This window comes from Nyctibius grandis, chromosome 23 (genome assembly GCF_013368605.1).
Source record: "Nyctibius grandis isolate bNycGra1 chromosome 23, bNycGra1.pri, whole genome shotgun sequence".
NCBI classification, from domain to species: domain Eukaryota; kingdom Metazoa; phylum Chordata; class Aves; order Nyctibiiformes; family Nyctibiidae; genus Nyctibius; species Nyctibius grandis.
Genome location: NC_090680.1, coordinates 6,227,785 through 6,255,528, shown reverse-complemented (window position 1 = coordinate 6,255,528; position 27,744 = coordinate 6,227,785). Strand labels below are relative to the sequence as shown.

Genomic DNA, 27,744 nt, shown 5'->3' with positions numbered 1-27,744 from the left:
GATATGAGAGAATAGCGAGCAGAACACATTGTAAGGGGCTTAGGATACTCATCTGGGATATTGGTTTTCTTCTATAAACTTACATTTGTTCTGGTTGCTACGATCCTTTTCATTCTACACACACTCTGCAGTGCCCTCCCCCCTGATTCTATAGCCAGGAGGACTCAAGGCATCACCAGAGGTGTAAAGATTACAAGAGGCAAGAAAGATTATCTTGGAAACATGGATGTGACCTTTATCTAAATGCCAAAGTTAATAACACACAAATACCTGAATTGTCTGTCTCTGTATATACATTTTCAGAAGCATGTGGAAAGTAACTAAATATTTTCTTGTTGTTTAATGCAAAAAAAAAAAAAAAAAGTCATGAGAATGCTTAGATATGATATTTTGACTCAGTCTCTTAAATCCATGTATGCTTGATAGTACAGCAATGCGTATGATTTTATCAGCTTTGATTTTTCTTAAAAATATACTTGAACAAGGATTTTGCAGGAATTAAAACATCAAATGAAGGGGGGGGTGGAAACCCCTTTCTGCTGTCCTAACATTTAATGCTGATTTAATTTCATGTTAAGGAAAATGAAAACATACAACAACAACATGTTTTAAGAAGAGTTTGAGTTTAAAGATCTTAAGGGGTCTAACTTTTCTAACATTTTAAATTACACACAGGACTCAGGAGAGCAATCTTTGGTAGTCTGAATTTGCAAGTAGGACAGTACAATTGATTTAATTGCAGTTGTTCCTATGAACAAGGATTTGGCAGGGTTGGGTCCTTAATCAAGGGAGAGGACAGTGTAGTTTGGTATACTATGCAGTTGTGAATTATAAACACACTAAGGTCTAATCTTTTAAGGTGCTTAGTGCCTCGTCAGAACTGCTTTCCATTCTCGGTTTTTTTGAAGTTAGTAAGTGCAATACTGTTCAGCATCTTTCAGAATAAGCCTTGAAGAGACCGGTGGGTTTTCTGATTCTGAAAGCCTCATCGTTTGTTTGGTGACCAGGATTTAAAGTTGTTTCATAAAAATCTGACAGTTCTGTCCTGTGGTGATTTGACACTTGCACACAAGACACAGAAGAGGGAAGCAGCGTGTAGGAGTTGAAAAGTTTGTTAGTAATTGAAGGTTAGAATTGTTTCTTTTAGACATAGCATAATCTTAGTGCTTAATAATGTTTGTGGCAATTTCGGAGTCCCTCTGTAAACTATAGTAAAAGTTGTTCAAAAGTATAGTAAATGCTTAGAGACATATGTGCATACGTGCCTACTAATACATAGCATATGCATATAAATGCAGCATAAAGAGAGGCAGTAGCTCGACCTAATACATTACAATACAGTTGGACTCTTTCCACAGCTTTAAATGCAGTCATGATTTTATCAGACCATTTGGAAAGTGTGTGTAATTAACTACGTCCTTCTTGAACATTAAATTAATTCCTCAGCTGTTGGCTCCGTAGGAATTGTTTAAAAGACAGTTTTTAACGCTTGAAATAGTCATCCTACTTCTGAGTAACCGGACATCTTCTAGATCCCCGGGTGCTGTTTTGGAGTATTTCATTGTTTCTCAGTCCTCACTGCTTTTTTTTTTTTTTGGAAGCAACTTTTTAAATCAAGCATCTCAACAGGAAAAAGCAAGAAGCGCCAGTGCTTGCCAGAAGAAGTTTGCTGCCCACCCTCTCCCTTACCTTGCTCCTGGACTATAGCAATCCTGGGTCAGCTATTGCTCCATGGCGCGAGGTGCTGAGCATCCGAGACGTGAGCATTCCAGCAGCCCCACTGAACAATGAGAGATAGGCTCTGTGCAGCCCCAGCCTAGGGAGCATTACGTCAGTGCCTTCCCATATAAGGCACTCGGGGTGTGCAGCCTGTGTCTGGCTGGTGTACTTCGGTGATAGCCAGCCCTTAGAAAGCTTATTAATGTGCTCTGGCTCCAGCTGACGCGCAGCACTGGGTGAAATAGTTCAGTTGTCTACTAGTTCATGGCCAAGAAGAATGTGCGGAAGGTTTGGGTTAGGGCAGTTCCTTTCTATTAGTGATAATAAAGTCGTTAGTTGTTAGCTGATTAGTTAGAGTGTTTTCCACTTAGTCTCACAGCCTAGAATTTGAGAAGGGAAAAATTAGATTCAAGGTCACCTGCTTTAATTAGTTGCTCTAAGGGAGCTTTTTCTCTTTTTCTTTCTTTTTTTTTTTTTTGATATGACAAAAAATGGGAATTCAGCTGAACTCCTCACAGGGTGATATGAATTTCGAGCCTTCCTTTTTTTTTTTTTAACTTCTGTAAAGAGTCGGGGTCCTCAGAGGATAGTATTTTATTTCCCGATGATGTAACTACAAAACAATTCTCGAAGTGGTGATGGGAAGGCCAGATGAAATCTGAGGGTTTTTTTTTTCTCTTCAATATTTTTCCTACAAAACCCGTTCCTTTTTGTATGTTTGTGTTTCAGCTAACACAATTAAGCAGGCTAACCGACTATTTTTAGTAAGAAGGTCTTAAAGAAATGAGCCATTTGTTTTAATATTTAGGAAAGACGCATGAAGCCAAAAAGTAGGATTTGGTTTGAAGAGCTTAAAATCTATCTCTTGTATTCCCTGTCCTTCACTGTACACCCTGAATAAACATTGAGAACACAAGGAAGAAATTCTTCAAATAGGCACCAAAAAAAAAAAAAACAGTTGAAATTCCACTGAGGGTTAACAGGAGTTAATGAAATAAACTCCTTTTGTGTTGATGGGTAAAGACCATTGAAAGGGGTTCTATTTTGTGCAGCTCTGTTAAAGTAGGCGCATCCACAATTCATTTATTTGCAACATTTGAATTTTAGTCTTCAGATAAACTTCAGTATAGCTTAACCTGTCCTGTCTGCTTTTTGTGTGTTTTATCATACTTGAACATAATGCTGACATAAGGCAATCAACTTATTTGAGGGTGTTGTCTGTAGGTGTGAAGACAAATGGTGATTAAAACGTTTGCATTTCATTAAAAAGACAGACATCCTTTAGCTACCTTGCACATATTTACCCGGAGTGTAGCCTGAAAAAGATACTTATTGTTTAGTTGGAAAATTTCGGCCAGCCCTTTGCACTGTGACTGGGTGAAGACTTACTCAAAAGCATGCTACTGGTTGTATGGTGTGTCCCCCTTGTAAGCTTCTGAGGAAGATCAGGTTTGGATGTCTATCAGAAAACTTGCAAATCGATTTACTAGTGCAGTACCTGTATACTGACCCTTCCAAAATGGTTTCGGAGATAATTAAATGTCTTATTTGAATATACCAATGGACAGATCAGGATATGTTTTTCCTATTCTAGGGAGATTTAATAACCAAAAACGAACGAAAAAATAACCTGTCCTTTAGCTAAAACTGGACTGTTCAGGTGCTTGGCTAATGTTTTTGGGAACTAACATTTTGTATAGTTTTTCTCAAAAGTATTGTGCCAATGTGGATCATTTGAATTGCATAAAAGCTTATCCAGGTGACCTTGCTATGGGGAACATGAAGTTAAATTCATCTTCAGCTACAAATTCACCCTTTCTGCTGGGACTCTGTTTAAGAAGACAGGACAACTGCAGGTGCAAAGTGCTGTCTAGAGCAGGCTGTGGTGGATGCTGTGTCCAGTTAGGATTTGCAGGGGGAGTCAGGTGAGTAACTCTGTGAAAGGGAGCTAGGAAGTAAATGTGCATCCATTTCTTGTCTTACATACGTGTGTGTGTGTGTAAGCATCCAAATGCTTAGAGTGAAAACTACCGTTTCTGTATTTTACTTGCTTTATGTGTTTTTCTTTCCTTCCCTTTGCAATTGGTTTTTTTTTCCTGCATCTTCCCCTTTACCTGCACACCCCCTGTTTCTCTAGTCTCTATATGAAAATCGCCTGCATTTTTGTCCTCCCACATGAAACAGTTGTTATAGACCATACACAGCTTTGAAGAAGAGGACTTCTCAAAAGCTGGTAATCAAAAATCCCTCGTGACAGTCCAGTTCCATTCTGGAGCTGCTGGGAACACAGCTCAGATAATGCTGGTGATAAGTTTATTGGCAGTCTGGGGGCAGGCTAGAGCAGGGAATAGGGAATGCAAATCCTCCTGTTTATAAGTCTGTGTTTACATCTGGGGATGGCCAAAGCATGAACTTCTAGTTTCTTAATTAATTATTCTCTACGATACAAAAGTGCACATCTGTGACCTTCTGCAAAACAGCTTTATCAAAGAGCATCAGCTGAGTGTGTAATGACCTGACTTCCTTCTCTTGTGTTGTCACAACTTAATAAAGGACAGAGCACAGCACTATGCCAAGCCCTGTTAAGGAACTATATCGTTAAAAATTCAAAGTTTTGGATTACTATAACATGAAAAGCTTATTTATATCTGAGGTAACGAATACAGTTGCTGAGAAGCCTTCCTTTACTGCTTTTTACAGTGTCTTCCAGTATCTGTAGGTGGAATCCTGTCACTGGTGAGCTTCACCGAAGGGAGAAAAAGCCTTTGGGCAGGCAGATATTCCTGTGTCATTCTCCATTGCTCCCTGAAAATGAATTTGGTTTCCTTAGTTTACTAGACACGGTCGTTCAAAATTGGTGCATTTGCATGTGTTGTGACATTAAAAGAAACTGTGGATTTGTAGAAATTAGAGACCAAGTGAAAACCTTATTACATCATTTGGTGCATCCCCTGACAGTGTGGGGCTGCTCCCTGCAGCCTGCTTGCAGTGGCTTTCATCTAGTCTCTGCTGATCGTTTCGTAGTGTTATTTGTGCCCACGTTCTCTCAGGATTTTACTTGAAAAAAGCAGAAGCTGGAAAAATGGCAGATTGTAGCAGGCAGGGAAAAGACAGGACAAGTAAGCTAACAGACTCTGAGGCTGTGGTTTAGACTTCATCTGAAACTATCTGAATTCCTCCCGTTACTGCCATCGTTAAACAACTTCTCTTTCCTTTTTCTTCCCATGGCAATTCACAGCAGCAGCTCCCAGTGTCCTTAAACCCATAACCTATCTATTGCAGCATTTGACCCCTTCCTTGAGCCATTTTGTATCTAAGATAAATAAAGGAAATTAGAACTTGGGCCTCAGTTCAATAAAGCACTTACAACATAGTCCTGTGTATTTTTGTTGAAAAAGGAAAGGACTTCAGCATAAGCCTGATTCTAATGATATACTGCAGTGCTTGGCTGAATCAGGCTCTTGGTCACATTTGCTTTAAGTAGATATGGTTGAAGCTCAGGCTTTTGGAATTCTCCGTGGGGTCTGTATCTTTAGGTTACTTTCATATTCCAAAAATAGACGTTTACAGAAGTACAAATACTGGCAAAGCTTTTTATTAGCATTTTACAGTACTTGAAACTGTTTGCTCTTTTGGAGGTGGTCTGCTTAAGCTTTGCAAGTGATACTGGAGAACTGAAACCCAGGTAAGATTGACAAGCTCCATTTTAATGACTTGCATCAATGGGATCTGATGTTTAACGTTTTAGTAGCTCATGTGACTTCAAGGATTTGTCTCCAATGTGTGCTCAGCCTTGTTGTCTCTGAGGTTTGTGGGAGTTGTGACATTAATTCGGTGGAAGAAGGCTCACTCTTTCATGGTTTCTTGGATTGATAGCATCCTTCAAAATTTTTCTATCCAATTTATCTTTATTACTTCTCCTGGCTCTGTGGTTGACACTTTCTTAGATTTCATCAGTAAAGAGTGTTTTAGTGGTTTATATCCTAATGCATAGATTAATTTCTGAATATTACAAAGAGAAATATGGAGGCTATTGTGGCTAAGTGACAGTCTGAAATGCACTGACAACTGATAAATTGCATGCGGAAGGCAAGAGGGAGAAGCAGGGGAAAGTTCTAACGATAACATTCCTTAGATTCATGTGTCTTACTATGGACCATGGACGGAAAGAGATTCATATCTTCATTGCTGTGTGTTTTTAATTTTTTTGGCAGCAGGAAGAAATATTTTCCCAAACTCTCCTATTGTTTGCAGATTCCATTATTCTCCCCTTTTTTTGGCAGATACAAATAAAATTCCTAGCCAAATATTGGGGGTTAATTAGATCCCTTTTTGTTGGGCGCCGCCTTGAGAAGTTGATGACTGCATCTCTTAACTCCTAATGACTTCTCTCCTAAGGAGAACTGGCAAGTACTCCATATCTGCGTGTGAGATGGTTTCCTCTTGTATAAGTAACCAAGATAATTTTTTATGGAAAAGACATTTTTTTGCACGGCAGAGCTTACCATGAACAAAGATTAATAGAATTGGATTTGTATGCCTGTATAAACAATATATAGCCAAGTAATCTTTTCTCCATAATGAAATGAGATAACATTCTTTAGTCTATGAAAACTCTACACAATAGTGTATTTTAAGAAGCAGTTTGGGCTTGGAGGTTTGCTTTGTTTGTGGTGTTCTGCACTTATTTTTTTTTTTTGTAATATTCCCCTCCCCCCCGCTCCTGTATGCCTGTCTAGATGGGCTCTTTCTGGAAGCATGTCGACTATTTCAGTATTAATGCAACAACACAAGTGAGTTGTAGTCATGTGAAGACTGTTGTGGTGAGGTACCTTGGAAGGTACTAAGTTACATGTTTGTGAACATGCTTGGAAGTAGAATATATTTTAAATGTCTCTCTTTGGTCGTTAGACCTCAGTAAAAATACGTGACACTATGTAATTAGTTGCCTACTTTCTTCATCTGTCTCCTTTGAAATTCAAAGCAAGATTCTTCTTGTAGAACTTCAGGGAAATAGTGTGACTGAAATATTTCGAGCTTCAAATCTGACTCCACATGAATCCCTGTCTCAGATCTTCTCTACGTCTTAACCTAAGCTGTGAATTCAGTCGTTTTGTTCAAAGTGATCAAACCTCTTTCTGAGCAGTTTAATTCTTGTTTGCATAATAAACACAGGCTTGAGTGAAGTTGACTCAACTTTTTGCATAGACATGAATTGAGCATGGTGTCAGTGGAGGATTCTACTTTCAAAGCTTTGATGCAGATGAGGTGAAGTTGTAGATAAAGTTTTTGCAAGTTCCTTCAGTTCCTCCATACCACTGACCATCTCTTCCCTTCTGCTTTTTCCTTCATGTCTGTTGTTTCTTCACTTGTTGCTGGGTGACGCTGTTCCTCCAATGCCTTGGAGTGCAAAGCCCAGCACGCTGGTAGAGGGGATTTGGCGTTAGGTGTGTTTCTTACAGGTTGCAAGTTTTACAGGAGTCGCTTGAGGCCATGGTCGTCTTTGAGAGCACAAGCTTGTGAGGCACACGCTTAGGTGAATGTGGACTTGAATACAGCTTAGGAACTGTAAGAAGGCTTGTTGGAGCCATTGATGTTATACATATAGGAGTACAAAGTTGTCACACTCTTTTCTTTTTCAGTCACAGAATCACAGAATCAACCAGGTTGGAAGAGACCTCTGGGATCATCGAGTCCAACCATTGCCCTGAAACCACCATGTCAACTAGACCATGGCACTAAGTGCCATGTCCAGTCTTTTCTTAAACACCTCCAGAGATGGTGACTCCACCACCTCCCTGGGCAGCCCCTTCCAATGGCTAATGACCCTTTCTGAAAAGAAATTCTTCCTAATGTCCAACCTGAACCTCCCCTGGCAAAGCTTGAGGCTGTGTCCTCTTGTCCTATCGCTAGTTGCGTGGGAGAAGAGGCCGACTCCCACTCCACTACAACCTCCCTTCGGGTAGTTGGAGACTGCAATAAGGTCACCTCTGAGCCTCCTCTTCTCCAGGTGGTTAAGTAGAGAGGATCCGGGATCGAAATGTATCTTGAGTCTTCCATTTCATTGTTATAATTCTCTTGAGTAGGTTTCTCTTGCCTCCTACAGATGAACCCAGTGAAAATGGGGCTGGTAAAGAGAGCTTACCTTAAAGGTAGTAAGGTTGTAAAAGAATGACTATGGATGCCAAGGAAGGCAGACTTTGCAAGGAGAGAAAATATTTTTTGTTGGGCTGCCTGCAATAGCCAAGTAAAACACAAACAAGCTCTTGAGCCCACAGGCCCTTCTTTGGGTCTCTAGATGCTGGCGTTTATGTTGTGAAACCTACATAATAAGAGCCATTTTTTTCTGCATCAATAAATTCCACCCCCCACTTGATTCCTGATAAAAATATGTTTTAAAAGGTTTTCCTTATTCTGTACAATTTCAATAGCCATACACTAGTCCCTACTTAAAGCACAGTTATTGGTGATTTCAGTACCTGTTCAAGGAATCTGTGTTAAAATAACGCAGAGGCAAATGTACTCCATGCAGGCCATTTTAGATGGTGGATTCCTAGGGATGTAATGTAACTTGTACAACTTTGATCCCTTTGGGATTCAGAATTGCTAAGCTATCTGATAAATTCATAGATCAGAAATGTGACTTAGTTGTGTGGGTCAGTTCTGTAGTCTGGAAAAGTATTTACAGAATTTCTTCATCTCCTAGTGTCATCCTGCGTGGTTATTTGTGTTAGTATTGCCCACAGCAGGTACTGTTCAAGCAGTCCCTTGAGCTCAGGGAAATGTATTTAGCAGACTCAGACACTCCAGAGCTGCAGAGGCTGCAACAAAAATTTCACAAAACCCTCGAGGGAGGAAGAGAAATAAATACAAAAGGGTATTAATTTGGCTTTTTTATGGCAGCCTGTGTGAGACATGTCAGCATTAAGAACTGTTACCTTAAACTCAGCAATATTAAAGTTGTGTCATTATCTGGGAACACTTTTATTGATCTTATGTCTCTGGATGTTATGTCAACAGGACGGACTATTACTAAGAAAGTCTTTCAGGAGATGAACTAAATGCTTGAACAACCTACAGATTGCTTCATGCTTGAAAATTGTACTCAAGCACAAAGAAGTGATTTAAGGAAATTCTCTTCCAGCACCTAAAGACAAGACAAAATTTTTTTTTTCAGTCCCTAAAATCATGTGCTCTTTAAACAGTCTTCCCTGCAGCCTTCCCCAGTGCTCTGTGATCTGCTTTATTTTGTGGTTTGTTTTTTTTTAGTTTTTGAGTACTTTATTTTTAATCTGTTTTGTTCAGTTACCTATTTTTAGTTGTAAGGATGAAGTTTCTGTTCCTGCTACCATTGTTTCCCCTTGGTAACTTAGGTGAAAGCATTCTGACAGAGCATCGTTTCTGGCTTCTACTTGCTCTGGCCACTGAACTCAGAAACTCATAATACAAAGAGTACTATTAATTAGATGAAAGATAATATACACACAACTTTTTATGGACTGTAACTAAGTGTGTGATCATGATGAACTGTGTAGATTTAATTAAATGTAGAGATGTGTTGGATTATTTCTTAGTGATACGATCTCATATAAGAGAAATCTGAAGTGAAGTGGCTTCTTTCACTATGAAATCTCATGGTACATTTGATAATTGTTAATAATTTATCTTATAAACAGGCTGTGTTATTACTCAAGAAAAAATTAAACAAGCTGATTTCTTAAATGGACATAGAATTTCAAGTCGTTCTCTTGCATATCTTTTTAACATAGCTGTGTTTTCCTAGCAAGGATGGTACAGCAAAATACCACAGACCTTAGTACTCTTAGGTGACTGTACAGAACAAAGACTCAAGCATGGTAAATTTGTTAATCCTTGGGTTGTTCCCCATGTGTGTCCCCCCTGTCATCACACCCCCCAATAAATATGTATGTGTAAGTAAATATTTGTGCATAACTCTAACTAGTAGCAAGGGCAGAGGGAGAAAAGCGATTCTAGTTACTGTAATGTGATACTGCTTGCAGCCTTCTTGTGGAAAATGACAACACTTATTATTTACTTTAACTTTTAAAGTGACACATAAAGAAGTGTTTGGATTCCATGTGTGATGAACAGAGGCTTAGAACCAGAGGCTGCAAAAGAATAAGCATTTTCTGAATTCCTAAGGTATGTTGTGTTGGTTAAATGAGACCCGGTTGTGCATGACTCTTCCAATTTGATTAAAGCTGACTTTTCCTACTCTAAGATGTCGATGTTTTGGGACATGTGAAGTTTTTTTGTTCTTTGATGCATTTTTGTTTTACCCAATTTCTCTGGTTTTATTTGTTTTTCTTTCAGAATCCCCATAGTAGGTGAGCAAAGGCTATTCTCACATAAAACAGATCAGTCATTCTTGATATTGCTGCTAAGTAAAGAGGAGCGTACATGGATCCTACAGGTAGTCTACAACTACCTGAAGGGAGGTTGGAGTGAAGTGGGAGTCGGCCTCTTCTCCCAGGCAACTAGCGATAGGACAAGAGGACACAGCCTCAACTTCACCAGGGGAGGTTCAGGTTGGACATTAGGAAGCATTTCTTCTCAGAAAGGGTCATTAGACATTGGAAGGGGCTGCCCAGGGAGGTGGTGGAGTCACCATCTCTGGATGTGTTTAAGAAAGACTGGACATGGCACTTAGTGCCATGGTCTAGTTGCCATGGTGGTGTCAGGGCAATGGTTGGACTCGATGATCCCAGAGGTCTTTTCCAACCTGGCTGATTCTATGATCCAACTCTTACCAAAATAGGAAGAGTTATTTTGCTAGAAGCCTAAGGTGTGTCAGAGTGACATAAGGTTATACAGAGCTTGACAAGAATAAATACTTTGAGTTATAAAATGCCTTCGACCTTGGGGCTTGGGAATGTAAGTGGAGCCTTCACTTGTAGCTATCCATGTATATCTAAATCAATGCAAGTCATGCCTGAAAGATGTTGCTATGTATAGTTTGCTTAGTGGTCAGTGTGGTGGGTGGTTAGAGTTCTTGGAGCAGTTCTGATGGGGATAGGTATCCCTGGAGCAGAAACACTCATACCTCAGAGGCTTGTGGAAACCCTTATCGGTGGCTTTAGGTGGCTTTACTCGGGGAGAGCAGGATCTGAGCAGGAGTGAATTCTGAAGTGCCTCCAGAGCTTCTGGGAATTGCTCTGAAAAGTTTGCATATGCAAATGTACACAAAGGAGTTGAGGGCACTTCTGAGCTTTTATGGATGATGGTTCCAGAGGATGTTGATTTCTTCCAGCTAGTTATTCTTTAGAAGAAGTGACTGAGGGCTGTTTGTGATACCTTAGCTTTAAATGCCAGACCAGTATGTGTTCCACGTGTATTGATGTCACAGAGGTTGGGCTTTTTAACCAAACTTTGACTCATTACTTTCGCTTCATTATTGTGGAAAATGCTTTCTCAGAAGTGTCTTCTCTATTTTAGGTATCTCAAAAGCAGGAAAGCTGCCCTTTTTTGGTAATGAATTCCTACAGGCTGCAGGGAATAGCATTAGTATCTTAAGTAATGCAAAAAGAAGATGGGAAATCATGTTTGTGGATCCTTTTGCAAGTATAATAGTTGATTTCTTTTCAGAACTGCAGGGGAACAGGTAGACCCAATCATGCTATGAAGCTGCTTTTTTTTTCTTTTAACTGCTTCACCAGATATTAACAAGTGTTTTCTCTTCTCCTCTTGTGCTATTCTGTGCTCATCTCTGATTTTTAAGTGCATCCAGGAGCCAAAAGCAATAAAAGAGGCTAATGTTTGTCAGGTGAGGTTCCAGTTTGCCTTTGTCATGTTGAACGAAGAAAATCCATAAGTGGATTATTGGAAGGTGGAGGGAGGACCATGTGAAGATGCCAATGTCTGATGTAGTGACTGGGAAGGAATGATTAAGAGGCATTTTTAGCATTTGTACTGGAATGCAGGGAAGGCTTATGGTTGCACTTTTGTTCCCTAAGGGAGGTCAATGGGAAAGGGAAGAGGTCCAGGATCAGGAAGTAGTCCACACAGAGTCTCAAATGCATACTTTTCACTTTGGCATTAATCTGAGTTTAGAGAGGAAAATGGCTGTGTCTCGCATTTTTGCATGGAGTTATCTTAGGAATATTTTATTTCAAATAAGGCCAATTTGTTGCTGTCAGTTGCATGGCATTGAGGGCAGTGAACATGGTCGCCTCTTTCGCAATGAAGAAAAAATGTTCACTCTGTTTTCCAGTAGAGCTTTGGGCTTGATTTGTTTGTCTGTCTTCATTCTTCTGACCCTGACGTTCTCTCTATTCATAGTACCTCTTCAGTGAGAGTGATTTTATGGAGTTGGTAATAAAATTTTATTGTTTTATTGTGTGATTCTTCTGGAGAATGTTTGAATGTTTTACTTTCGGTAAGATTTTTTTTTTCTCTTTTAAAAGACACTTCTTCACTGACCTGGAATAAGAAAGCCCCATGAGGTGACAGTCCTTTTAACACGTGTGTGTGTGCATGGTCTTATGACATTCATAGGCTGTTACTGTTGATGAACATACATCCGTCGATGAACAATGAATGTACTGGGTATGTGTGACTAGTTTTGAAGAAAATTGTAATTCTGTTTTTGATATCAGAAAGTTTATAAGAGCTACAGAGCAAACAAACCAGAAAGGGAGACACAGCTCTGCAGCAATTGAATGGTTCAGACTGAAATGTGTTTGCGCTTTTGAATTACAGAATCACAGAATCAACCAGGTTGGAAGAGACCTCTGGGATCATGGAGTCCAACCATTGCCCTGACACCACCCTGTCAACTAGACCATGGCACTAAGTGCCATGTCCAGTCTTTTCTTAAACCCCTCCAGAGATGGTGACTCCACCACCTCCCTGGGCAGCCCCTTCCAATGGCTAATGACCCTTTCTGAGAAGAAATTCTTCCTAATGTCCAACCTGAACCTCCCCTGGCGAAGCTTGAGGCTGTGTCCTCTTGTCCTATCGCTAGTTGCCCGGGAGAAGAGGCCGACTCCCACTCCACTACAGCCTCCCTTCAGGTAGTTGTAGACTGCACTAAGGTCACCTCTGAGCCTCCTCTTCTCCAGGCTAAACAACCCCAGCTCCCTCAGCCATTCCTCGTAGCTCAGACCCTCCAGACCCTTCCCCAGCTTGGTCGCCCTCCTCTGGACTCGCTCCAACACCTCAACATCTTTCTTGAAGTGCGGGGCCCAGCACTGGACACAAATTGTGTGGTTCACAGTGGGCATGCTCAGATGTTTTGTTACTTCCAAAGTAACATTACATCATCTTATTTGCACAGTCACTATGCTATAGTTGTCTTGACTTCCAAAAGAGCTCTCAAGTGGGATATCAAATATAAGCATTACATAATCAGAACAAAGTATTTACTGGTTGATTATACCCTTAGGGTGGGATGCTGAATGGTCGTTGCATATGGAAGATGTAATCTTGCAAAATTAACTCTTTCCTAACCATTCTATCAACAACTATGAAGTGAAATAATAGACTGAGGGTAGGATTCACTTGGTAAGGCTGTAGCTGAAGAAAATGAGATTTTAAATTGGTTAAGAGCTCACCTTCTTTCTGTAGTTGTACTTAAATGTATTGAAACAAACAAAAAGAACCAGAAGAGTTTTACAGATATGTTTATAGGCCGATTTGCTGAAATTTCATGTGGTGTAATTCCTATTAATGAATTCAAAGGAGGCAGACAAATTTCCACTCAGTCTGTGGTTTTAATTTAGTGGAAAATGATCCACTTAAAAATACTGGAAGGAAACTTTTTTGGTTATGGAATATTAAATTTGTCTTTCTAAGCTGATTTAAGCACTTCTTAGAGTTATTGACTTTTTAAGGACCATATGTGCAAAATTATTGTTATGTGTCTGCAATTTTAATGGGCCCAGTTCAGAACTAATCTGTTTTTTTAGTAAGATCTTTTTTTGTGAAAGGTAGGATATTGAGTTTATAGTTCTCAAGCTATATGAAAGTGATACCAAAACTTGGTCTTTTATTGATTGTCGTGGTATTTTGTGTGATCTCAGTCTAGTTTTAATGAACCTGGACTTCATAAACCTCATCTTAAATAAAATAAATAGGTGAGTCCCTACTCTATGGGAAATGAGACCACATTAAAAAAAAAAAACCCAAGCATTTACAAGTCTGAGCTTTATGGTATGATGATCTACAGGTGATTTCCCGTGTTGTCTTAATGTAGTTTTTATGCATGGCTTCAGGGTAAAATTGCACCAAACTTTCAAATTAAAACTGCTAGTCAGCCTTTGGGTACATGTACCTTCAGACTGGAAGGTGTTTTTCAGTGAAAAGACTGACTGAACCTGAGGCCATGGATTTTCCTTCCCTCTTGCCCTGTTCCCAGGCTAAATTAGGCACCAGTATGAGTCATAGATCAATATTGACTTTGTTTTTAAGATAATTTCCTGAAGAGTGGGAACTTGTTGGCAGCTTTTTTGTTAATATACCTGCCCCAATGTATCCTCAGAAATAATACATTTGATTTGGTTGTTTCACAGAATCCCCCAGATCCTCAGATCAATTCCAGGTGGTCAGTGCTCCCATAAAATCATAGAATTATAGAATGGTTTCAGTTGGAAGGGACCTTAAAGATCATCTAGTTCCAACCCCCTGCCACGGACAGGGACACCTTCCACCAGACCAGGTTGCTCAAAGTCCCATCCAACCTGGCCTTGAACACTGCCAGGGAGGGGGCAGCCACAGCTTCTCTGGGCAACCTGGGCCAGTGTCTCGCCACCCTCACAGGAAAGAATTTCTTCCTAATACCTAATCTACATCTGCTCTCAGTTTAAAACCATTCCCCCTCGTCCTGTCACTACATGCCCTTGTAAAAAGTCCCTCTCCCCCTTTCCTGTAGGCCCCCTTCAGGTACTGGAAGGCTGCTATGAGGTCATGCTGTGCTTCAAGGTCTGCTGTGCTTCAAGGAATCTTGAAACAAGATACAGATTTTGAAAGTGTTGGCCTCAAAATATTCAAATATTCAAAATATTCAAATATTCAAAATATTCATCTCGATACTTCAAGGACAATTGGGACGCAAGTGTGTGTAATACTTAAGATCCTCAAGTAGAAACTTCATTGTCTTTTTATCCATTCACAGCAGACTGTGTAGTTCGTAGACTTTTTTTTTGTCATTCATCCACAGGACAGCATGGATGAGTACTCAGTAGGCTTAATTAATATAGTTAATATTCAAATTTTTGATGAAATAAAATGAATGTAAGTTCCAACTCTTATCCATCGGATGGGCAATAGGTGGTGTTTAGCATCTTACCAGCTTGGTTTACTTTTACTTATCAGCAGTTTTGTCTAGAAAATTTTGGGGTGTGCACGGGTGATGTTTTCTCCCTGATAGTTCTTCACGTAGGCATCTTTCTGCTTCAGTCTCCCAGGGATCTTTATACCAGTTGTGGAGCAGACATTGAGACAAAGGATTATTAGTTAATTTGGAGAGCTAAATATGATAATTGCTTATTACCTTCCAGAACAGATGAGGTTGATATCAGTAAGGGCAGAAATTTGTGACACTGAAGAAGAACATAACATCATTTCACTTTGGGGCCGCTACTCTGAGAATTAAGGAAAAGCATTATTCTGCGTGAATTGCAGTTGGTTTCATAGGACACCTTGGAAATAACAAACATAAAACCCTGGGATGACAATTCTGTTTAAAAAAACAGGTAAAAATAACCAAGCATGTCACTCAATGACAAAACACAGCGCAAAAGTAAGATGTGTGGGATAGTTTCCATTCTTAGCATGAACCCAGGTCTTTAAGTATAACAATGTCCTTACAAAATTAAAAAAATAGCAGGTTTCAGGCTGTGCATCTTTATTGGTTTCATTATGCTCTTGAGAATTTAAATAGAGGCAAAAAGTAATTCTTTGACCTCCAATTATGCAATTTAATTAAAGTAATTTTCTGGCATTGAATGTATAGTTCAATTTTTTTTCCTTTGAAAACTTCTGTTTGTATGTCCTCACATTAAAAACAAACAAACAAAACAAAAAAAGCTCTACAACCAAAAAAAACCCCCAAAAAAACGAACAAAAAAAAAGGCGGGGGGGGAAATCTAGTATTACCACATGGCAATTTTGATGCTGATAATCAATGCAAGAGCATCAGAGAAGAAAATAGTGAAGGTATTAGTTTTATTTGAATTCAGTTTAGTTTAGTGACACTTTTTATTTCATGAAAGACTTTTTTTTTTGGCAACATCTCTTGAAACTATCCAACCCATCTACTTTTGCACTGTGTTTGTCATTGAGTGACTCCTTCTGGAAATGCTCGGTTATTTTTAACCTGTTTTAAGAAAATATTTTGTGATGGACTCGGTTCCCGTTCCCCCTGTTTAATGTTAGCAAGGTTGCAAGGTAGCTGCTGCCATCCGTTTTAGTGGATAGCCTTTTCCTACTGAGTTATTAGAGTGCTGAAGATCCTCATGGGATTACTCAGCTGGATTTTCAGGGTGCTGGAAGAACCATCCTCAGGAGCACGGATACCTTGGCTTTGTGGAAATTTAAGTCATCAAACTGACTTGCTTTTTGGTTGTTTGTGCATCCTGTTTTTTCCCTCCATGCATCTTTTACTGATCTTTTTTTTTCCCCCCTCTTTGAAGAATTATGTGCATGACTTTATCTTTTCATAGTCGTCTTTTGAGGAGCAAAAGAAGAGCGTGGGTAGTGCTATAGATGTTTTTGAAGCCCACTGCTCTGGAACTATGAAGTGTGTACCCAGGCTGACCCCGGGAAGCCTGAGTTGCAGGGAGAGAGGCTGCAAACCACTGGTAAACTGAGCAGTGAGTTTACAAGAAAAGAATGTTGGATCACCAGTGTTGATGCTTGGGTAAGCGATTCACAAAAGAATCCTCCATCTGGAAACTGAAAGGAGAAAAAGTTTATTTAAGGTGGCCTTTAAAAAAAAATGAAAAATTTGCTTCTCTGGTACATGGCTGCAGCTATATATATTTTGCAGCGTGAGTCATGGATGGCTTTATAGTTCTACATCCCCTTGCATAGGAGGAATAAACTTTAGAGAAGAGGAAGTTAAGAGAAAACAGAAGTGTGAATAACTGCTAATGGTGCTCTCTCTGGCTCCGTTCAGTCTGCCATTTCATCATACATGAAGGGGGTAATTCAGAGATTCCTTTCTTGGCACATAAGTGGCAACATATGTTTGAAACAGTGAGTGGAAACTGTAGGAAAAAAAAATGACAGGCATATGGCAATAGGAAGGCAAGGGAAAATTTGTTGCTCTAACGTTAGCCACATAATTGGTACGCTCAGCTTCTGAGGGACTGATTTATTTGAAGACAAAAATGTATGTTCCATTTATTCAGGTTTTCTATGTGTAGCCCGTATCTTGTAGCTCCTTCATAATGTCTGTCCAAAGAGCTCTCTGAGGGACTGGAAGGTGATGTGCAAGGTTCAGAGCCTCCCTGCCAAGGAACAGAGGGAAAAATCTGGATGTAAACCCACAAACCTGCCCTCATTCATATTCTCATTTTAAAAGAGGAAAAATTGAAAACCTCCTGTAATTTAATATTCAGTTTTGTGGATTTTTTTATCATGTTAAGTTAGCAAGAATGTTTATGGCTTAATGCAACTTAAGATTTAATGCTTAGTGAAAAGAAGAGCTGTCCTGGAGAAGAGGAGGCTCAGAGGTGACCTTAGTGCAGTCTACAACTACCTGAAGGGAGGTTGGAGTGGAGCGGGAGTCGGCCTCTTCTCCTGGGCAACTAGCGATAGGACAAGAGGACACAGCCTCAAGCTTCGCCAGGGGAGGTTCAGGTTGGACATTAGGAAGAATTTCTTTTCAGAAAGGGTCATTAGCCATTGGAAGGGGCTGCCCAGGGAGGTGGTGGAGTCCCCATCTCTGGAGGGGTTTAAGAAAAGCCTGGACATGGCACTTAGTGCCCTGGTCTAGTTGACATGGTGGTGTCAGGGCAACGGTTGGACTCGATGATCCCAGAGGGCTCTTCCAACCTGGTTGATTCTGTGATTCTGTAAAGTCCAAATGATGTTTCCAGTGTGAAGTACGTGCTGAGGTAACCCACTAACTTGAGTCCAAGCAGCATTTCTACCCCGTGCACACACCTGTGCACAATTGTAAGCAAAATGCAGTCTCTCAGACTGTATGTGATGGGGAGAAAACATGGGTAGCTCTTTCTGTTTCCTCAGTTAATTCTGTGCCTTGAGTTAAATAAACAATTTCAAGTGAGAGCACTGTTGGGAAGGTCAAACTCGAACCTGGTCCTATAGGGATTCTGGTGACGTGCAAAATGTGTGTTTAGAAACTAACTTTGGCCTGCAGCTGAAAACTCTTCAATCCAGAGAGTATGTTTGCAAAAATGCTGAGGAGGAAAGCAGTCTGGTTTCTTCCTAAAAATCTGAAAAATGATTGATCACAACCTGGGGGAATGTCTCCCACCACGTTTGCCTTCAGAAAGGACGGCCTCTTTTCTGCAGAGTGGTGGGGCCCTTGGAGAACTGTAACTCAGCAGGTGATCGGTCATGTTATGGCCTGTACTCTGAGGGACTCTTAATCCTTGCATGGAAAAGGAAAATTGACTGAATGACATTTTAATTTTCTTCCCTCTTCTCTCTGACCTCTTCTGGCTCTGGGATTTTATGGTCTAGTGATTTAATTTTGAGGTGGTAAGTCTTATGTGAGATTATAAAGAAATACTCATTTTTGGTTGCATTGTGCCAGCAAATGTAGCTTATTTTGGGGAGAAGAAGGACAGATGCTTTCCCAATCTTACTTAAATTCGGAAAGTATGCAGTATTAAACTTCTAAAAATAGATAAAAAGCCAGCTTTAGCTTTTTGGGTTCTTTTTAAAACCTCTGTAATTAGTACTCTGTGTTAACAACTAACACCCTGATGACTTGAGAAATCTGAGCTCGTTTCTTTACCAGAGTAAATGGCATCACAAATACTGTCAGCAAAAGGAATGAAAACAAATGTTTTCAAAGGAAACCTATTTATGTTATTTTGGTTGTCACCCATGTTAGCAAAAAGCCAGGAAAACGCATCTGGAATTTGTAGAAATCCGTGGAGCTGGTTAGGGGTTTTTTTCATTCCTTTTAATAAATGTGTAGGGGGAACCTGTTTTTTTCCTCTTTTTGTTTTTAAACAACAAAAAATAATAATGTACTACTTCTTTTAGAGGAAAGAAGAGACATTTTTAAAGAAGTTTCAGGAAAATTATTAAATATAATCTATTTGGTAGCTTCTGTATGTATTATCGTTCTTAAGTGTAAATGCATTTAATTGTCCTGTATTTTTTGTTTTTAGAAAGTTGGCTTTGGTGGAATCACTTCCATGCGCTCAGAAACTTCTAACTAATTATGTGTGTGGACTAGAGTGATGCAGGTCAGAAGGGACAAGGACTTGTATCCTTGTTGTGGGGCCCTGCCTCCTAGTTATGAATCAGTTTTGTAGAGTGCATTTAAAGAAATTTGGTTCTTCTGCTGTTCTGTTCGAGTTTCTGAGTAACTGCTAAGGAGAGAACTACATTTTGTATCATAAACCCTTCAGTCAATTTGAGTTTTTTCACGAATTGGCCATCACACCACCATAAAATGCTGTGAGGACTTGTCCTGTTTGAGGTAGAGCTTTTTGCTTCAGTATGTTGGTTAAAACATGTCAACTAATATCCACTGTCAGGTGGCAGAAGAGAGTCAATGCATGGCTCTTATATCATTGTATTCCACCACCATGAAACTGTAGTCACAAGATGTGACATTTTTATGGTGTGAGAAACTCCAAATAGTTTGTACAACCTTTTTTAAAGCAGCAGGGTTGCAGCATGTCTGTGTGCCATGACTGGCAACCATCTTGCAGCAAAGCAAATTTCACACAGACACGTGTGGGCTGCCAGCTGGGCACGGAGCGCACGTGCACGGGTGGTTATTTCTTGTGTGATGCTAACAACCTTTTCAGCACAAGTGAACTCATCCTTTTTTTCCCTTCCTTTTCTCGTGTCCAACAGTAACTCTGCTGCTCCGTGTTACTTCAATCCCCATATAGCGAATGCTGGATGACAGCCAGCTGCTGCTGCCATCCCTCCTTGACTGAAGGCTGAAATCTGTGCTTTTATGCCACCAGGAGTCTTGCCTTTTCCTAATAAATTGACACATGCTTCTCTAGATTGGCTGAGCTTTAGGAACTTGTTCTTACCATGAGACCTGGCAATTAGTTGCCCTATAAACAGTTCACAGAATCACAGAATCAACCAGGTTGGAAGAGCCCTCTGGGATCATCGAGTCCAACCGTTGCCCTGACACCACCCTGTCAACTAGACCATGGCACTAAGTGCCATGTCCAGGCTTTTCTTAAACCCCTCCAGAGATGGGGACTCCACCACCTCCCTGGGCAGCCCCTTCCAATGGCTAATGACCCTTTCTGAAAAGAAATTCTTCCTAATGTCCAACCTGAACCTCCCCTGGCGAAGCTTGAGGCTGTGTCCTCTTGTCCTATCGCTAGTTGCCTGGGAGAAGAGGCCGACTCCCACTTCACTACAACCTCCCTTCAGGTAGTTGTAGACTGCACTAAGGTCACCTCTGAGCCTCCTCTTCTCCAGACTAAAGAACCCCAGCTCCCTCAGCCATTCCTCATAGGTCAGACCCTCCAGACCCTTCACCAGCTTGGTCGCCCTCCTCTGGACTCGCTCCACGTTTGGGTTCAGCCTGCCTTTTCTAATGCTGAGAAGATGGGATGTTCTCTCAGCTGAGACTTCTATCAGGAGTATATTTTGAGGTTCTTCAAAATCTAGAATTCTTGAAATCCTTCTGTCCAGTGTCACTGGAGTTGTTTTTTCAGGATTTAGTATAGGCTGTGTTGTTTTGCTCTACTGGGATGGGTTTCTTCACTGGGCCTTGCGGATCAGTTTTCTTGTTTACTTCCCTGTCCTGCCCAGATTGCTGTTGTAGATTCTTTTCTATGTTGAAATTTTGCCTAGAGATGATTAAGAATTGCCTACTCTGAAGAGCTCTCTGGATAAACTAAAGCGAAAATAAATCTAATGCTTTTGGGGCCTTATTGCAAACGATAATTTGAACTCTGTAAATATTGTAAGAGGAGGATGCAACATTATTAGAGTAGAGATCCTATGTAAATATTTTTTATAGTCTAGAATGTTTTCTGATGCTATTTCATACCATTTCCTTGTAAGCAGACTGTGTGTTTTTAAAAGATGTAAATTCCTAGGATGTTAGCTACTTAGTGTGAAGAAATTAAAATGTATAAAAATAGCTTACGTGTAGACTAATGAATTAACTATTTCAGCAATATAAATAGATGACAGTAACTGAAACCTAAACTCACTTTTGAGATTATGGTCACCAGGTCAGGATTTTTACCTTTATGGTTGATTCTGCACCCCTCACCCCCCCAGAACAGGCATTGCAAACTCCTTCCCCTTTGCTTTCCCTTTCTTCCATTGCCCTTCTAGAAATCTAAAACATCCTGATTTCTTTTTTTTTTGGTGTTTGTTTATGTGTATTTATGGCACTCACAACAGCCATTGCCATTTCATAGTGACTTGGTAGTAAGGAATGAAAAGATTGCCTAAACTAAGTTTAGTAAAATTCACTTTAATATTTCCTAGTATTTTTTTTTGCTAATTACAGATAGAGATTTTCTGGCCTTTCCAGAATGTTACTAAAGAAAATGAAAAAGGAGGTGGGAACTGTACTTTTGTTTTGAAGAGAGAAATGCCCCACATTGCTGTGTGCAACTCATTTTATTAGAGGCTGGAGGTTTTCTTGTTTGATGGATATCCTTGGATATGAAATTTTATTTATTGCAGTAAGAACTCCTGTTTATCAAACAGCCCAAGTGTGAACATTTCAAGCTGTGCCATTTTTGACTCACTTCAACCTGCAGCAGTTCAAAGTGTTGCAGCACAAAAAAGACAGTGGTGGGGAGCGTAGCAGAACCTTTTCTATGTGGGATCCTTTGGGGGGTTTGTTGGCACTGCCAAATAGAAGACAATCTAAAAGCATAAAGCTTAGCCAAACCTAATCTTGTTTAATTAGGAAAGACGAAAAATGGCAAAATCACATAACTGATTCCTAAATGGTATTTTTGATGAGAAACGACAGGTCAAACTTTCTTGTATTCTTTATGAGAGGGATGAGCAGTGCAGTGCAGGTACAAAACCTGGCATCAGAACGCCTTCTGGAACGGGGTGCAGCAGCACCAGGGAGTCCTCCTGACCTCCTGAGCCTCAGAGCTTCAGTTGTTTCTTCCTCCCAGGAAATGTATTATAAGAACAACAGATCAACTACGAGCTTGCAGGGTGTGTATTTCATACAGCACAGTCTCTAAGGAACCCTGTGCCAGACCTCATCCCAAGTTTGTGGGTTTAAGGATAACATGAGGCTTCTGGTGGAGAAATATCTCTTCCCAATTTCTTTCTCCAAAACCTCATGTCAGATACGGAGAGCCGATCTGTGACCATCAGGGTTGGCCATGGCCTGCCAGAACACTTCACTGGGCTTTTTTCCTTTTACTATCATTCCTTAAGGCAAGGAGTCCTGTGTGGGCTTCATGAATTGTCCTGGCCTGTAGCCCCTTCTCTGCTCTCCTCCTCTGTGAAATGACCATGGTCTGTCAGGTTGGAGGGTGTGTGCGTTATAGGGAACACCAGCACTTTGGTTGTGTGATACTGTCGTACAGCCTTTCATGGGATGTTAGGGACATACTGGGGTTTGGACCTTGAACAGCCTCATAATAGATTTTGTTGGCCCACTCTGAAAGCAAGGCTGGACACTTTTGCTCCAATTTAGTAGAATGGTTTCTTCTGTTGTTCTGTTTTTAATTTGTTTCTTTACTCTCTCCTTAAGCCTTCCTGACTCCTTTTCACAACCTGCTTGCTCCTAGATATGGTTCAAAGGCATTTACAGTTACTTAGAAGTTGTTATTGGATACCTAGGAAGTACCTTTCATTGTGTATTATCAAATATCCTACTTGGGTTCAGCACTCTTTACAGCTTGCTGATATGATACTATCAGTAACACATCAGCTGGCTGCATGAAAATGCTTATGTGTATGTATACAGATAGAGTCTCCCTGTAGTCCTGATGCAGACTTCTAGATAAGATCCCAGCTTCCATAAGGCACTAAGTCTTGAATCCTGTGTCCAGTTCTGGGCCCCGCACTTCAAGAAAGATGTTGAGGTGTTGGAGCAAGTGAAGAGGAGGGCGACCAAGCTGGTGAAGGGTCTGGAGGGTCTGACCTACGAGGAACGGCTGAGGGAGCTGGGGTTGTTTAGCCTGGAGAAGAGGAGGCTCAGAGGTGACCTTAGTGCAGTCTACAACTACCTGAAGGGAGATTGTAGTGAAGTGGGAGTCGGCCTCTTCTCCTGGGCAACTAGCGATAGGACAAGAGGACACAGCCTCAAGCTTCGCCAGGGGAGGTTCAGGTTGGACATTAGGAAGAATTTATTTTCAGAAAGGGTCATTAGCCATTGGAAGGGGCTGCCCAGGGAGGTGGTGGAGTCACCATCTCTGGATGTGTTTAAGAAAAGCCTGGACATGGCACTTAGTGCCATGGTCTAGTTGACAGGGTGGTGTCAGGGCAATGGTTGGACTCGATGATCACAGAGGGCTCTTCCAACCTGGTTGATTCTGTGACAAGTGAATGTATAAATGTGTACAGAAATTTTACTGAATATGGGCATTTCAGTTCAAAGCTGGAATGCAGTAAAGAACATCAGATGTGCAAAGTGTATCTCAATGTACATATGTGCAAAAATATGAGCATGTATATATGCATCTGTGTGTATATATATGGACCTGTGTTCATCTCATGCATTAATGTCACATTCCCAAAAATGTGGTGACGAGAGAGGACCGTTTCAGCTCATGTCAAGGCAATGTGCTTTAGTAATTTCTCCATCCCTGGAGAGCTTAATAAACACTAAACAAAGTGTCTCAGAACATAACTGAGTGTTTTAAATTACTCACTTTCATTTGGCTCTTGGCCAGCTTCTCATTGCAGAGGCCTATGGCAAAAAACCCTGTGATTTCCACTGACAATGATAATACAGGGTTTATTTTGCTAGCTTCTCCCCTCAGAGGTTTTATAATGTAAACATTCAAACAAAGCTCAGGTTCTTAATGTAGCCATGTTTTGTAACTCTAAACTTAGCTCAACAGTTAGAAATCAAATAGTGACTATTTTTTTTCCCTTCTCATGAAAATGTCATTATATATTTTTCCTTTCCTTTGCTGATAAATGAGGATATCCCAACTTGACTAATGAGAAAAGACAGCAGTAATCTAAGAACTTTTTTTTTCTTTCTCACATTTCTTTTTTTAACCATGTGGGCTTAGCACCAATTTCTGAACCATTTTATCTTTTATTGCCAAGTGTATCCTTGTGAGAATTGACACAACTTCCACCACACATTGCGTATCTGCTCGTTGCATTCCACTTTCTCCCAACTCAGAGTGCAGAATGGAAGTTAATGGGCTTCTAGAAAATCTGTGATTTCCAGATATTTCTGGGGTTTTACTGTTTGATTGTGTAAACAGAAGTAGAGTGGTAAGAAATCTGAATAAGCAGGTATAATAGATGTGAAATGGTTAAGCTGGGTCCGAGTCAGTGGTCAATACCAGCACGTGAGGGAGAGGTACAAGAGACCATGCTGCAAATGGTTGTCTTATAAACGTAATAAACAGCCCCGTAAAGATTTATCTTTCAAATGCCAATTCAAAGAGAGGTTACAGAAAGGAGTAGTGACCCTGGCTGAGTTATCTCCAAGTTACCACTGTTGGAGTGGGATTTTAGTCATGTGAAGACACCTATCTTCAGTCAGCTGAGTAGAGCCGTCGTGAGTACATTTCTGTGGACAGTGCTGGGAGCTCAAGTGCCTGCCTCACAGAATCACAGAATCAACCAGGTTGGAAGAGACCTCTGGGATCATCGAGTCCAACCGTTGCCTCACAACAGAGGTGTCCAAATAAAATCACTACTTTAGATATCTTCATCTATAAGCTGAATCATGCCTTCAATGTCAAACATGGAACAAGTTTGCATTTTGTTTCTGAACATAAATTTACAGCTACAGTTGAAAGCAGAGAGGGGAACATGAGCGCTAGGAGGGCAAAATTTGCTCCATGTTAAGTAAGCTTACTAAAAGGTGAGGTAATACACCTATTATAAGATAGTCTGGATATCTTGTTTAGAATGAAGAAACAGAAACATTATCTGAAGAGAAAGGGAAGGCTAGGATTCTTTTTGGGCTGTAACCAAAAATATGTGTTTTGCCATAATGACTGCAAAAATAGTACTCTTTCTAGAGCTGAATACAAGAACCAAAAAGGAAATGAAATTGAATGATTTTAACACTAAGGACTGAAGTATCTGAGGACAGATAGATCAAATAGAATGAACTTACTTAAAAAAACCAAACAGAATCAACCAGGTTGGAAGAGCCCTCTGGGATCATCGAGTCCCAACATTGCCCTGACACCACCATGTCAACTAGACCATGGCACTAAGTGCCATGTCCAGTCTTTTCTTAAACCCCTCCAGAGATGGTGACTCCACCACCTCCCTGGGCAGCCCCTTCCAATGTCTAATAACCCTTTCTGAAAAGAAATTCTTCCTAATGTCCAACCTGACCCTCCCCTGGCGAAGCTTGAGGCTGTGTCCTCTTGTCCTATCACTAGTTGCCCGGGAGAAGAGGCCGACTCCCACTCCACTACACCCTCCCTTCAGGTAGTTGTAGACTGCACTAAGGTCACCTCTGAGCCTCCTCTTCTCCAGGCTAAAGAACCCCAAACAATGCCCAGTGCTTTGATAGGCATGTCTGCTTAGTATATACTTTATGAACTGTAGCGCGTAGTTGTCTGTACTCTCTTGTCTTAGTGTTTGTCCTGAATGCAATGACAGTGAATGACTTGGCACCAGACTTACGGTGTTGTGGTGTTGTTCCATTTTACACTTGAGGAAAGTGAGGTGTTTGTGTTAAATAAGGAAGTGTAATGACTTCTTCAGTGTTACACAGCAAATCACCAGCTTTTCCCTTTCCTGTTGTAACAGCTGAACAGACAAGATAACGTGAGGAGAAGTTTCTTAAAGAATTAAGGTAGAGGTCTGGATGCTACCAGAAGGTGGAATGGTGTTCAAATGGCTCAGGATGTGTGTTTCTGCATTCATGGTCTCGGTGCTCTCTTGTATTGGGATCCAAGTACTCCTGTGTCCTAATTCTTGAAGATACTTCAGTGACTTAAACATTCATCATATACATTTTGCCATATCACATTTTTTTGTGGATTCAACTGAAGAGGATTTGTGATATGTTCTCTCCAGCTTTTTTTAAGATAAATGTAATTGAAGATATTTTTAGTGTTTTTTCTTTTAAAAACAAACAGCCCTTCCCTCTCTTCTTGACAGTAGGAGAGCTCTGCTTTATTGGGAATAATTTTTAAAAGCCTAACTGTTCCAGTGAGCTCAGCATCTTCTTTCCTCTCCCTGTTACTGTTAGGAACTGCTCCATGCCTGAATGCATTGGGAAGTGACAGGACGAGGGGGAACGGTTTTAAACTGAAAGAGGGGAGATTTAGATTAGATATTAGGAAGAAATTCTTTCCTGTGAGGGTGGTGAGACACTGGAACAAGTTGCCCAGATAAGCTGTGGCTGCCCCCTCCCTGGCAGTGTTCAAGGCCAGGTTAGATGGGGCTTTGAGCAACCTGGTCTAGTGGAAGGTGTCCCTGCCCGTGGCAGGGGGGTTGGAACTAGATGATCTTTAAGGTCCGTCCCAACCCAAACCATTCTATGATTCTATGAAGTCTGACTGCAGGTCTCTAAGAAGATGAAGGCTGCATGCCTGAGCTCTTTTGAAACTATGACCCCACATGCTAGTATTTCTTTCTTGAAAATTTCAATAAATATTTCATTGTAGATATTTTCAGGAGACTTATGCATGGGTTCCTATAATCTCATTCTTTGATTCTTTTTAGAAAGAAAGAGAAAAGTGAAGATTGTGATGTCCTGCAACTATCCAAATACTCAGCTTTTGCAATAGCAAATCAAGATTCTGATTTTATTTCTTCATTTGGATGCAGTAAGGATAGGCAGCTGTTTACGTAAGGTTTGTAAAAACAGTGTTACTTGATCTGGGAAAAAAGCTGTTTATATAGTGTAACAATAAATTATGGAAGTTTGTTTCATGGCTGCATTTTTTTAGTGTCCAATAATGTGCAAGCTACTAGGCTTTCCGCCGTGTTAGGATGAACACAAAGTTTTTCTGCAGTGTACTTTTACTGGGGTCAGATTGGACTCTTGCATAACATTCTGGACACTAAAAGATATCTGCTTTCAAGAACCCTGTAGGCATTTCATAATTTAGAGGTCTTTGCTTCTTTCTTGCATTTAATTTGAAATTAGCTGAGGGATGAGAAAATGGGATGATGATGGATAGGCACATGGCCATAAGAAACTCAATTATAAATTGGCCTTTGTAAACATCTATTTCAAACAATTGTAAGTCACTAGTCAGACCCTTGAGTTTTGTTTTTATGCACGTCAAAGCGCATGAAAAACATACTCATGCCGGGAAAGGGGTAAATGAACTGCTGTGAGCTCAGTCTTGCTTCAGTGCAGATACTAGGATTAACAGGAGGAGAGCAAAGCATTACTACTTAACAGGAGATTAAGAGCAAAGCATTACTTAAATTAAGGGCAGATGGTGAAGGAGAGCAGCCATGGCATATAACTCTGCTTTCCTCTCAGCTGGCTGGAGTATTTTGTGTTTGCCTGATATCTGTCAGTTCTCTACTATAATTTCTTCTAACTAGTTGGTGAATCAAATGAATTGGTCTTCAGTTCTGCTTGAGTTATTCCTAGAATCTTTTGTTAAAAACTAGTGCTGCCTCCCATTTCTCTGGCTTTTTTAAGGGAGGAATTACCCACCAGCTAATAGTTCATCAGTTTCTTGTGCAAGTTCTTTTGTAATACTTAAATACCGCTTACTC

At 40.4% G+C, this 27,744-nt stretch overlaps 2 protein-coding genes across 10 annotated transcripts in view; one reads left to right on the top strand and one right to left on the bottom strand.

The window, feature by feature from the left end:
- CMSS1 (cms1 ribosomal small subunit homolog) overlaps nucleotides 1-27,744 on the top strand; it is a 246,919-nt gene that overhangs the window by 38,817 nt on the left and 180,358 nt on the right. The window lies entirely within an intron of this gene.
- The window catches only part of FILIP1L (filamin A interacting protein 1 like), a 212,370-nt gene that overhangs the window by 37,053 nt on the left and 147,573 nt on the right, over nucleotides 1-27,744 (bottom strand). For 2 of the 9 annotated variants that reach the window (XM_068417334.1, XM_068417335.1), the window contains exon 1: nucleotides 1,690-1,796. The exons of the other annotated variants lie outside the window; for them this stretch is intronic. The gene's annotated coding sequence lies outside the window, so the exon portion shown is untranslated. Of the gene's footprint in view, nucleotides 1-1,689; nucleotides 1,797-27,744 lie in introns of those variants that run through there. 9 annotated transcript variants of the gene reach the window in all.